General features: G+C 36.7%; 1 protein-coding gene across 5 annotated transcripts in view; it reads right to left on the bottom strand.

The window, feature by feature from the left end:
- LOC138184790 (blood vessel epicardial substance-like) overlaps positions 1-7430 on the bottom strand; it is a 67917-nt gene extending 60487 nt beyond the window's left edge. For 2 of the 5 annotated variants that reach the window (XR_011174410.1, XM_069123086.1), the window contains exons 1-2: positions 6429-7430; positions 2999-3321 (exon numbers count right to left, since the gene is read on the bottom strand). The gene's annotated coding sequence lies outside the window, so the exon portion shown is untranslated. Of the gene's footprint in view, positions 1-2998; positions 3322-5237; positions 6353-6424 lie in introns of those variants that run through there. The other 3 variants (XM_069123088.1, XM_069123090.1, XM_069123089.1) reach the window with 3 other exon arrangements.
- Between the last annotated feature and the right edge of the window lie 6045 nt (positions 7431-13475).

Below are 13475 nucleotides of genomic sequence, written 5' to 3'. Positions count from 1 at the left end.
ATTTCGAATCTTTCAACTTTTTACTTGATATAACAGTTATCGGCATATTTTTTTCCTCGTTAAACCTTAACGAAGATAAAAAAATGACGTTTACTCGAAAGAATTAATTAATACTCGATAACAATTAACACACGATCTTTCTAGCTTGCTGACAAGCTCGTTATGCCGTCGATCGCATTAAACCACTTTTCTATACCGAATATTCGCTTTACAGAAACCACTACAGAGGTAGACTTTCTGGACGAAGAAAAGGTTAACGAGAAACAAGTTGAAATTTGTGAAAATAATTATTGTCGCGTGAAACAAGAAGGAAAAATGTCTAATCGATTATCTAACGATTAATTACGTATCTATGATAATTTGTGTCAGCACAACGTATATATAAACCAAGTTATAAAATACAATCCGTGACTAAATCCGTTCTCGAGATCTTTATTTCCATTTCCACGGAAAAAGATACTATACGATCAAAGGGAGAAATGATTTTGTTCGTCACGATAGAGTAATTAACGGCATTAACAGAATAGACACAAACGGCGATTAAAACTCTCTATTAGGAAGCGCTAGCTGCTAATCACGTGTCGTCGAGCGCGATGTATGGCGGGTTGGAAACATGCAATTCTAGTGGAAACCGACTGTTTAGAAACATTACATTCTACGAACAATAACGAAAATAACTACGAACCGAGTGCCGTGTATATGCAAATGTCACGCGCAGTAATTATTCGGTGGTAATTCTGTTGCGCAACATGTTGCCTATGAGACACTGTTAATGACTTTAGATCGTTAACAACATTATATAGCTACAAATATTTTATGAAACATAATAAGCGAAGTAAAAAGAATGGCCACAAAAGGTATTGCCATTGTATTTATTATAGCATTTAATACACTAATTAATTAAGTCCAAACGTAATTTAATTTAAATATTAATTGGTGGCACCTCGATATGAATAGGAAAATTTGGCCCTGTGAATGACACGTAGAAGTTCGTAAAAAGGCGATTGACAACTAGGGGGAAAATGTCACGGCTTTTTAGTGTGTACACAAGAAAGGGTTAGAATAGCATCCGGAAAACGCTTATTAGCCAGATCACGATCTGCGGAGTGAATAGAGATAAAAATAAAAGCTCGCCTTTGCGGCCTATAATCTCGTTTAAAGCAAGGGTCGCTGACGAAAGCAAACATTACTTCCGCGCAAACGATGTTAACCAAGTAAACTGCGTTGTTTGTCCCGTAATGGCGTTGCAACGATTAACAAATATCGTTCGATTGCCCGACCTACGAGACTTCTTTTAGACACGTCTGCCTGTGAGCTTTGTTCTCTGTCCGATATAATACTAGTTCGTCTAATGCGAGTCGCTACACGAAGAGAAGCAAGGAAAAGATGAGAAAACTTTTATTGGACACGAGTAAAGACGAAACTATGATACAATTGATATTGTGGAAGCTTAACCGAAAACTGTTATAATTAACTGTCCACAATAGGATCAACCCGGATAACTTTCTCATAGAAAAACCAAGTATCGCGATCGATTCTATCACAGGTTTGTTTCCACCCCCGTGTAATACCAGACAGTTCACGAGACTCGATCGTACCGCGTCTTTTTACACGTCGTCACGAACGCGCAACAGGTAAATGGTAATACGTTAAGATCGCATGCCGCAATTAATTTTTTAATGACTAACCCGTGGCCTCGAATTTTCTACCGCTTCCAGAGATACGATGTATTGTTTCGGAAGCGATGGAAGTTTCGAAAGCGATGGAAGTTACGACGCGATGCGTTTCTGGTACGCGTTAAACAGCCTCGAATAAATTTAAATACAAATCGAGCGACGCCAAGCTCAAATGAAAGAGAAGCTCATCCTTTCTGCACGCCGTGGCTGCATGTTTGTTTTCGAACACATCGCACGACGATACGTTGATCCAACATGTATTATATGTATATTCGTGCGCGAGATTTCGTTGCAATTGATTCTGCGCAGTGAATTTCATTAAACTTTGATAAATAATATAATGTACAGGTCTCGTGTATAGATCGGTCATTGATCGATCGTGTTTAAAGCTGATTTCGCACGTCACCAGAAACGAAGGAAATTTAATCCATAATTTTCGAATTCCGCGTACGACGATGAAGCATGATTAATTGGACATGGACAATAATCGAATTACTTCTATATTTCATGTGATTGAAGAAATTTCCTATTTTCATACGATAAATGGTAGATAAATTTTATAAGAAGGTAAATTATGACGTTGAAACTGTGATATAATAATTGAATTATAGTATTTTGTAGTTTATATAAAATCTTTAAATCAGTGCTTGTTTCCCTTCAATTAGAATTAATGATATTAGGAGATAATTTGTATAAGAATTATTGCTTAAATGTACCAGAGTTCCGTCGTGTAAAAGTTTCTACGACTTATACTTCTGAGCTTCTATAAAACGGTTTAAGAAATAATGCGGAGGAACACGTCATATAAACCACTTGATGAATAAATAAAATACGTTCGAGCCATATGTATGAGAAACTTTAGAAAACAATATCTTCCTGTTCGAATTATGCAAATATATTTAAAAGTTCTATCATATATCCGATCAAGGGGAATAAAAAATTATTCATAAAGCTGAATACGCGAGTTCGACGTTAATATCATTCAAAAGCGTATGACGTTGATTACAAAAGCCCTTGTTTTTTACGAGATCGTATAATTTTCCAAGAGACAATCTATTTTCAGAACAGGTAATTTTTAACGGAAATTCGTTCAACGACGAATGAACATATCGATGGTACATAAACTTAGATTATTGATAGCGATATCCAGGTTTGATCGTACTGGAATTTTAGAAAGAGTAAAACGTTCCAACAAGAGCTAAAATAAAAGAAGTAAAATCAATCAAACCTGTATATTTCAAAAGTAACTATCATAATAATTATACTTGTATTTTTCTATCAATTTCATATCTATGGTCTTCGTAGAAACAAAATTTTCTTACCTTATGGTGGATAAGCGATATGTTGTTTGGAGTGCGGAATGATACACCTCAGTCTTCTGTACGTATGCGTCAATAGTAAGGGGCAACACAGAGATGAGCTTCTTCCGAATTCGGGCACGCAGAAGGTCATCACTTCGTGCAACACCATTGCCATCGACTTGCCTCACCACCGAACGACCAGACAGAGTCACGATGTCCGATCGAGCCCTGTAATCGATCGTTCGCGTGCTAACACTCGCGCGAACCACGTCCTTTCTCTCATCGGCGTACGAGTCACTGGATATCGCGGCTCGTTTCGCAACACGAACGGCCCGTGAATTCGTCTGAAACATCACACGACAATCAGTGGTTAATTACATATTATCCAGCGGTTCGCCAAAGAACAATTCAACTCGAAATTAACGGTAATTCTACGTGTTCTATAATTTCTTTTAGCGATACGAACATCGATGCTTGAAATGACAATCGTGCTTCCGATATTTGATTTTACTAGTTTAACTTGGTAGTTTACAATTAGTCTTCAAAGTGGACCGTGATTACAAAACACATTTATTATATTTATTGTAGTGGAACATAGGGGTTGGAGTAAATATCAAATACCAGTAGCGTGATACATCGGTTACTGGTAACTAGATATTTACGTAGTTTCGTATCAAGGGCTGGTGGATGTACTAAAGTTTTCGATCGTTGGTGCTTATTTATACTTGTGGGTTTCTTTGAGATTGTAGATTCACGTGGATGATCCACTGATATTTGAAAAAGTTGTAGAGTCTAATTTAGATCTAGGTTAATCCAGAATTGAACTTTTGATTCATATCGGTGACGCGTTTGAAAAACATTCTTATTTAGATGTTAAATAAATGTTTCAATTTGAATTTTAATACTGTAGTTTTAAAGTATATTTAATATTGTATTTGTCTATTCATTCGTTGCTTATTGTTATCTTTTTCACAAAGCAAAGAACAAAGCTCAAGCTTTTAAAACAGCACTGAACAACGAACGAATTCCCACGTTCTAAAAACTCATGATAACAAATAGCAATATTTATTCAGTTATACAATTCATTTGGATCGTTAACTCCATTCTGGCAATGTTTCGAAAGAGATTGTCCATCAAATGTAACCTCAGTTATCCAAACGTTTTTGTGCAAACGCATTTTAAATGTCTGTCTCATCTCAGGACAAAACATCGTTCAGCGAAGTTGCTATAATTTTCTACATGTTTCACGAAATGCCTCCAGCTTCCGGACAGTTGGAAAGATGCGTCGAGACTAGAGACGTATCGATTCTCCTTGCAACGAAAAACAACTCGACAGATAGAGTCGAAAGTAACTAGCGTCCAGAAAGTTTCTGAAGATCGACATGGAAGAAAAGGTTGAAAGCTAACAATTTCGGCCGAAACTCTCAACTTTGATCAGGAATCTCAGCAAGTCTCGCGACCAGAACTTTTATCAAACGCGATCGACCAGCCAGCTTTCGAGATTTATGTTTTCCGATCGGAAACCAGGCCGCCTAATTCTTCGAAGATAAATCTTCGCCAGTGCGCTGATATCTTGTGCATTCTCTTATCGCCGGTTTCGAGATCAAAATTTTAATATGCAAACTTTAAAAGAGAACACTCTATTTTACGCATTTTTATAAAAAAAATCTGTACAATTTTGTTAATCACAATTTTGCACGTATCTTTATGCACGTTTCAATAAATTCACAAATTTTTTTACAGAGTAATGATTAAAATAAATAAATTTTGGCGTATGAATACGTATTTCCAGCAATATGGATATCTGCTCTTTTGTACTTTTAACGTTACGATAAATTAACTAAATCAAAAAATTACCGCTTGAATATCTCTTCGTTAAAATATATATCGAATTACAATTTTTACAAGTATTCACCAAAACGATAACATCACGTTTCCGATAATCTACTCATAAACAACAGACATTTAGCAAGAGTACTTCGCTTTTAATCGTCAATAATTACATTTGACTTTGTAAACAATGATTATTTGACAAAACTAAATGCTGCCCTCTGGCATCGATATCAGCGAATTAATCACAATTCCTGAAAATTTATCATCGAACGTGTGGTAAACAAAAGCTTATCGCAAAAGAAACAAGATCCATAGTATTTTAAACTGTAACATGACGATCTTTATTTCTTTTACGTCGCATAACTAATAATACGAATTTAGATTGAAACTGACAAAAATGGCAAAATTAGTCGTTCGAAATTCTTACCGAGCGGAAGCAGAAGAAAAGACAATTGATGAAACGTCGAATAGAATAAAGAGATCGAAATCACACTGTGGAATCCGTGAATGATTTGCACAGAGCCACCTGTCCATTCGATTCGACTATCGAACTTCCGAACAACGCGTATAGAGCTTCACGATACATAGAAACTCGTGTAAAAAAGGCCCAGCACCGCCAAGGATGTAATAAATTCGCGAAATTAGTTCAACGCTTATAGTATGCGAAAAAGAAGTCGAATAAATGAAATTCGTATTAATGAAACTTCTCACGAATAAGAAACGTGGGAAAAAGAAAAGAAACGAGACAGATTTGCGATACACGTTGCAGCTTCCCTCTCCGCGTTAACTTTACCGGGAGGTTCTTAATCAAAAGCAAGAAAGAGATAAAGTACAGTGGAAAAACGTTACATAGATTAGATTTCTAGGATCAAACCGAAATTTTCAAAAAGTCGTCGATAGATTTTGCAAGATACACGTTAACGAATAAATTGATCGTTTTTGAGAAAATAACCTCAATTCTAACAAAGTCACGATCGCGTAGAGTCGTAATACTATAACGCTTCAGAATTAATAACAATGCTCCATTTTATCTGTCACAACACAGAGACGTTGTACTCGAATAAATTTAAGACCGTTTACAAAAACGTTCCTCTCGAAAATCGATGCGGTACACAGTTATTAGCTGCAAATAACCTTAACACGAGTTTTTAGGAAGGTATACGTTGACGGGTACAAGTATCACTTACTGCTGATGCAACAGACTATCTTTACACTGACGCGTGTCAAATCAATTTCAATTTCCATGATAAAAGATCACGATACAATTTTTTTGCACGAAAAACGTTTCGGAGAGTACGGAAGTTAAGATGAATTTCAAACGCGTGCAGAACACATCTCTGACATCTCAGGCATAATTCTACATACTACGACGAAAATCATCAAGACTCGTTACAACGCCGCATTCACGCTGTTCTCGCGGTGCACGTTCGCTCAGGTTACATGTGCTCTCTCTTTATACTATGACCAACGTTCGATTATCTGTCGATGATACAAAAGGAACAACTAAAACCTGATCGAGTTCGCGTAAAAGATATAGACGAGGTAAGAGAAGGACGTAACAACGAGGGAAAAAAATGTAAAAAATTTATAAGAATCACAAGGATAAACACTAACGTACTCGCTTCTCGGGCTCGTTACCACTTGTTAGGTAGCAGTTGAATGCGTGACGCATCAATCACGTTTGACCGTCGCTCGAAGGTTTGGCTCAGCGTCTTGCACGCGCACACACGTTCGACGCATCGACGACGAATCAACAAACACAAACGGCCGGAGCACGGTTTCGCGCGGCGGCGGCGACGGCGACCACCACGGCGACGGCGAGGACGAGGACGAGGACAACGGCGACGTGGCAGGACGAGGATCATGACTCGTCTCTACCATCCATACCGTCTTGCCTCGGGGACGTCCGCGATATTCTCAACGACGACGACGTTGCAACTTCGATGATGGCTGTTCATCGGACTCGGGAGAACCGACGAGAACTTGGGGAACAACGATGACGACGACGACGATGACGACGACTGTAGCTACGTTTACTCTCGATGAGAAAAATGCTGCTGACACCAGTAACGTTACTCTCGAAGCGTGCATCGAGCATGAAGCACTGTTTACATGCGAGCAGGGGCGCCATGGTCACTGCCGCCGCTATGCTCCTCGTCTGCACGATCAGCACCGCGATTTTAGATCTGCTGTCCTTCGTTCTGGCGGCGCCGATACATACCGCGTTCTCCACTTGGGAACCTTCCCCATCGTCGTAACATCAACTGCGTCCGAATGCTCGTTCATTCATCTTCACGACATCGTTTCTCTCTCTTCGTCGTCGTCGCCGTCGATCTGCTCTTCTCCGCTACACGCATACACCCATCTCACTACTTGCTACCGTACCTAGCCCACTCTCTCCCGATCTATCTTTTTCTCGCTTGTATTCCACTTGGTCCTCTCGACGTTCTACCGTTATCCTTTCTCTGTCTCGCTCACGCTCACCGTTAACGTGCCTCTCGCTCTTCCCTCTCCGTCGTTCACCTCTCGCGCTCTCACGCCCTCTCTGTCACTCTCTCGCTCTCACGCGGCTGACTAAAGCGACACGAGTGCTGCTTCCGACTTGTGCGACGCGTGCCAAAGCTCTCGTTAGACTAAACTCCGATAAAACTAGCGCCACGCCCTCCACGCAGGTGGCAGCACCCGCCACTATCATCTCGCCAACTTCCCACGAACTTCGGTTCGCACCCCCGCCACGACTGCGACCGAACATTTCTCTTTCACCACAATACTTCCCTCCTGTATTCCCCTTTAGCCTTAGTCGCTTCCAACTGATAGCTCGTTCCCTTAGTAGTTCACCCTTGCCCTCTTCCGCGCTACGCTCTCTTTGTCTCCTTTCTTCTTGTTTTTTTTTTTACTTCCTATTTACTTAGGTGTCTTGTACCCCGTTCTCGCTGGACCTTACCCTCCTTCCGTTTTTACCACTTACTTTGGCCAGACGTATTTTTCAATACCGCCTTTCTTCCTAACTTTCTGTACTCTTATCCATCTTTTAGATTCCTCCATCGTACATTGTAACGCGTTATTTCCAGGTATTACTTTACAGGGTCGCTGCCCTTCTTATAGTTTATTACCTCGGCCGGTATTTTCGAGTGTAAAATAAATTTAATTCGATGTTATCAGAAATATGTTCGTCGTAATTTGTTCGTTTCATTTCATTACATTTTTTAATTTATATTTATTCCATATTTATATAGTATCTTTTGGACAATTTGTACTCGATCGAAAATTTACGTATTATGTATAAGAAGATATATTCTTCGGAAGAATTTTATTCTTTTATTCTTACTAGCTGTTATTCGATTATTTTCAATAATTTCTCTTTTACTTTTAATGTGTTATTGCACACAGTACATATCACTTTCGAATTTTAATTCTCCCATCTTTATGTAACTTTCTGATTCAACGTTACCTTTTCTCACATGTACCCCATTAACTTTTCTCCTGTTGAGCACCCTCCTTGCTCATTTCAAGGAACATAACCTTTAACGTTGCGAGAAGGACGCGTGAAGGATGCGTTTATATGCGCACATCTTGCACACTTCCTTCAGCTCCTCGATGCTTACATACCACTTCGTTACTGTTTACTTGTATACCTTCATCCTACTTTCCCTCGTGCTAACCCCTTTTCGATCCACCTTCCCGTCTATATCCTTTCACGACCATTTTCCCTTGTGTTATTTCGACCTATCGCGGGGAGACGCAATCGCGAGGAGAGACGTCAACGGGAGTCGTAAATTCCCGTTACGATTATACTAATCGACACCACGAGTTGATCGATCCCCTGATTTCCGTTAAGATAATAGGGGTGATTAAGTTTATATAACACTGTGATTCACAGAATTATAAAATATATATTTCCAACACTTAGACTACACTGTTGAGTAGATACAAATCGTCGATAACAACTTGTCGCACGAATATGAGATAGATATGAATAGTAGAGCAAGGTTCGTACAATCGAATTTCGTATGTTAGTGGACGTAGCACTAGAGGATACTTGATAGACACTAGATTTTGATGCTAGACTTCGACGTTGTCGTATGTAGAAGAAGTAAGTTGATTTGACCCTCCTGATGTAGCAGGAGAAGTCTGCGACTTGACTCTCCCAGAGTCGTAGGAGAAGTATTCGACTCGACTCTCCTATGGTCGTAGGAGAAGTGATGAGTAGGAAGCCTCCGACCAACGTGGTTCGTGAGTGACCTCTCTAAAAACCAGATGTGCGTCGAAAATATTTTTAGCCTCAAAAATCTTTCAGGACGACGGATTGAATGAAGATACATGTACACAATGAAAGAGAAAGTTATGGTTGGTCCTCAGGTTTATTGAGGGTCGAAATGACCTTACGCAGGCCATCGGCTGCCCGGTCGCGAGAGCTGCAGCGCAGATGTTTTAGGCGACGTAACACCTTGTGTTCCATTTTCTCCCAACACACTCTTATTATTCTTGCTGAAAATTTCAATATGCTGCGCCAATTTAAAATATTTTCTACGAATGATTTTTAATCAAATTTGGGCTCGCAATTTTACTAGAAATTCTCAGATTTAGAGCTAGATTTAGATCTAAAATAAGAATGAAAATAAGAATCAAATTATTAAACCAATTTGTAGAATAGGAAATATCCACGAAGCTGAAAATCTTTTAATAAAGGAAGGTAGGTAGAAACGGATTATACATATATCGACATCGTCATGAGGCAGGAATGTTACACTTTTCTCTTCCTTTGTAACCCGATTGCATAAGCAAAGGCGCGAATCGGCGTTTTCGTACCACAAACGATCAAGCTCCGATTGCTCGATATTAGAGTCGAGAACACGTTTGTAGAAGCGTTTCCGTGGTCGTTACACTTTGCAGCGAATCGAAAATGAGGAGAATAGAGAAACAGTGGCTGGCATATGAATCTTGAAACGTTCGTAATTTCATGAAAAATACGTAACACGTATGACTTAATTTCTTGTTCTTGATCATTTTTAAATTCGTAATTTCAAAAATATGTGTCTCCAAGTTTTAGTATCAAACACACATAATTTGTGTCTTTTATTTTTTAAAACAGTCAGGATAATACGTATCATGTTTTATATTTTAAGGATTGAATATATTCCTTCTGGCGTAATACTGTCGTTAAATATTATCCGATGCATAATGAGCTTTTTTACGTTTCAATACTACGAAAGATTTGATAGTTTGAAGTTCACCGAACATTGTCAAGCAACGTTTTGACTACAAGACAGGTCTGAGAGAAATAGACTACATTCTTCGTCGTTCTTATCGCTTCATTCCGTGAAATCATCTATCTCTTGAAAAGTCGTGATAATTTTCAACGCTCACCGTCTTTGTTAATTCAGGTCCCCTTAATCAAGATAGCCATTTTATACCGATTTATCACGCAGAACGTGTTTACGTAATACCAAAATTACACACAAGCGAATCGATGTTAATTCCACGTAATTGAAATGTACGATTAATTTTATTTTGAATGGGTGGTCGTAACTAATAGTGCGTTTAATTTGATCGTGTTTTATTATACAGAAAGCAATAAAATTATCCTGAAAAATGAAATATCGATTTACATGTCAGACCAATTGCATTTTATAAGCAGAAGAATGGCAGTTTTCCGCTGACATTCATGAAATCGTAGATGCTGTAATTGGGTTATTTCAGTGAACTCAGCTGGTAATTACACTTACGAATGACTTGACCGTCGTATTTCGCCATCAGATCAATCTTCTTCCGCTGAAGGTCCGTTTCGACTATCCGTGCTATATTTCGAGCCACTTTGAATTAGAGTAGATAATGGCCCTTCGGACAAGATAGAGGGAAAAGATAATAAAGCAAATGTTAATTGCTAGCCTATATTCGTTTTTGTCAATCTATCTGATCGTCTCAGACTATACGCGAATAACTTCTTGCAGACACGTGAATAACGCTTTGGACACGTAACTTCCTTAATATCGATTCATCATCGTCATTTAAAAAATTCATTTTTTAATAACACTGTATCTTTATTTAATGTATTCGTCTGTTCCGATATAACTGAAACGAATGTTTATTTTTTAAATATGCAATGAATATTTTTACAAAAATTCTATGTGAATTAAGTTCTTAAATGACTCCGAATTTTTAGAAATTGTATATATCGTATATTGTGAAAGAAGTCTCATCAATTTTTGAATAAATGAAATTTTTATCAAATTTGGAAGAGGTAATAATTTATAATGTTCGTTACATCAAGGATGGGAGATTATGGAACGATTACTTCATACTGTGAGAATCGAATAAATCACAAGTAAAATTTTATGTTCCTAAAGCAAGTTACAATCAGGTAACAAGACTAGATTATTGAGTAACAAACGTGGAAATGAAACGAAAGTCGTACAAAAGTAAAATTACGAGTTATGTGCGCCAGTGTATATCGCAATGTTGGATTGACGATTAATGAAATGAGTTGAATATGTATAATCCATACGAAACATTGTGAAATGAATACGTCGAACATTTTAATATGCGTTAATTGTAATTATCTTCCATATAAAGTAATGACACAAATATTCAGTTCTATTCTCAAAATTTTATTAAAAAAAAAAATCATAAAATTCTAATAGTTTATAAATATCTTAAAAATGTTGTGATAATGTAATAGATTCTTCGATCTATCTCGTTAACTAAAAATTAATTTCAACACGAATATTCTTGTTTCAGCATGATTATCCATCGCAGAGTTTAAAATGTTTTAATTAAAAGCAAAAATCAACAGCTGATGGAGGAGTGAGCATTGATTAATGAACCGTACAAATTTTTGTTTTTATTTATTGTATTTATTGACAAGAAAATAGTAATTAAAACTTATATAAAATGCGTATTTAAACACTACAAACTAACCCAATCGTTCGATCAATCTTCCACATTGCCGTCGACGCGGCTACAGTGAAAAATTAACAACGTTTATCACATCCTAGGCTAAATTTTATTAGTTATTAATCTAGTATTACAAACATTACAAACGCACAACTGATACTGTAAGATAAAATCAAAGTTTTCAATAACAACTTCTCGTATCTGTTACTGGAAAGAAAATATGAAAAATCGAACAAAAAAAAGAAAATATTCTCTGTGATAGTATGATAAGATATGTATAAAATCAAATGTTCGAGAAAAAAAAGCTTTCTTTATAGATGACATTAGTTCAACTTTTCTACATCATTAAATAATAAAATATCTTTCATAGACATTTATGCCTTGCAAATTACGTGTGTTACGTGCACCGATTTTTCCTCGCATATGTTAATCACGCATATATAATCTTTAATCGCCGTAATTTTTTTAAATTATCAAATTGTATATGTATGTGTGCAACACAATTACTTATTAAAATCGCTATAAAATCCTGGCTATACATGAGTTTCACCCGGACGAAAATTTCGAAGTACTTTCTATTAAAAGTGTCCACCGTATACAACATACATATATGTGTATATTTCTAAATAAGGAGAAATATTCGTTCTAACAATCTACAAAAGCTTTTAAGATAGAAAATTTTGCTTACAAAATAGGTCGTGCACTTATCTAAGGAACAGTTTAAAGGCTTTACTGCATTTTTAATACGCATATTGATACGCATATAACGATAATAGTTATATTAATTAGAATTTCTAGATACCTCGTTGCACAAGCACTTTCGCGCAATTATCGCTCGAAACTTTAGCTCCTCCGACAGCATTTTTCTGCTATTTACATTAACGACATCTGAATTATAGATCTAGCGAGGCTGCGAATTAGTAATATCGATTAGTAATATTTATTTTTGTAGTAGCTTAATAAATTGATTCTCAAAATTACAACATCCACGCGATTTGAAATATACAACTCCACGCGGAAAAGCTTGTTGAAAATTTACTTTTAAAAATGAATGAAATTGCTTCTTGTGCGTGTTAAACTGCTTCTAAATTGTGTAAAAATGTGCTTCAGGTAGATTTTTGAACACTACACCTGAGCTTTCCACGCGTTTTATTCTTTGATTAAACACTCTATTTCCGTTCCTTAGAGTGTGTCTTGCGCTACTACTGTCTGATTTTCCTCGTCTCATTTGGTGTTCATTTTGCTTATACTTAGGCTACCAGAATATCGATTCATCATTTACTTATGCTTTCTTTACGTTTAAAATAAAACAATTCTACTTCGAATACACACATTTTTCATTAAGTAGTTTTTAAATATTTAATTAGTATATCAGTATCTATGTTTCAATAAAGTAGATATTAAAAGTTGTCCCTTTGATTAAGTCTTCGTAGATCGTATTTATAGTTTGCATTTTTATTCTATCATAATGTTTTTTAATTGACACATTAATCGAACATTTTAACAAAAAATTATTTTAAAATATTTATCATATTTTTAATCGAAACAGAAAGGAAAAGAATTAAAATGTTATAAATGATATATAAATGAAATTACAATTCTAACAACTATGTTCTTACAATTATAACAACTTATACGAAAATCGGTAATATATTCTATTAACACGTACCAAAACTATCTTATATGCTAAACTTCGCTCTTTCTTACGGCATTCCTTCTAAACTGTTATGAGTAGATTCTCGACAATCACGTTCATGAAGTTTCCACCACC

Source organism: Bombus flavifrons, chromosome 11 (assembly GCF_040668555.2).
Source record: "Bombus flavifrons isolate JBK064 chromosome 11, iyBomFlav1_principal, whole genome shotgun sequence".
Lineage (NCBI taxonomy): Eukaryota > Metazoa > Arthropoda > Insecta > Hymenoptera > Apidae > Bombus > Bombus flavifrons.
The sequence above is the reverse complement of the archived record's forward strand: the minus strand, read 5'-3'. Positions and strand labels throughout refer to the sequence as shown.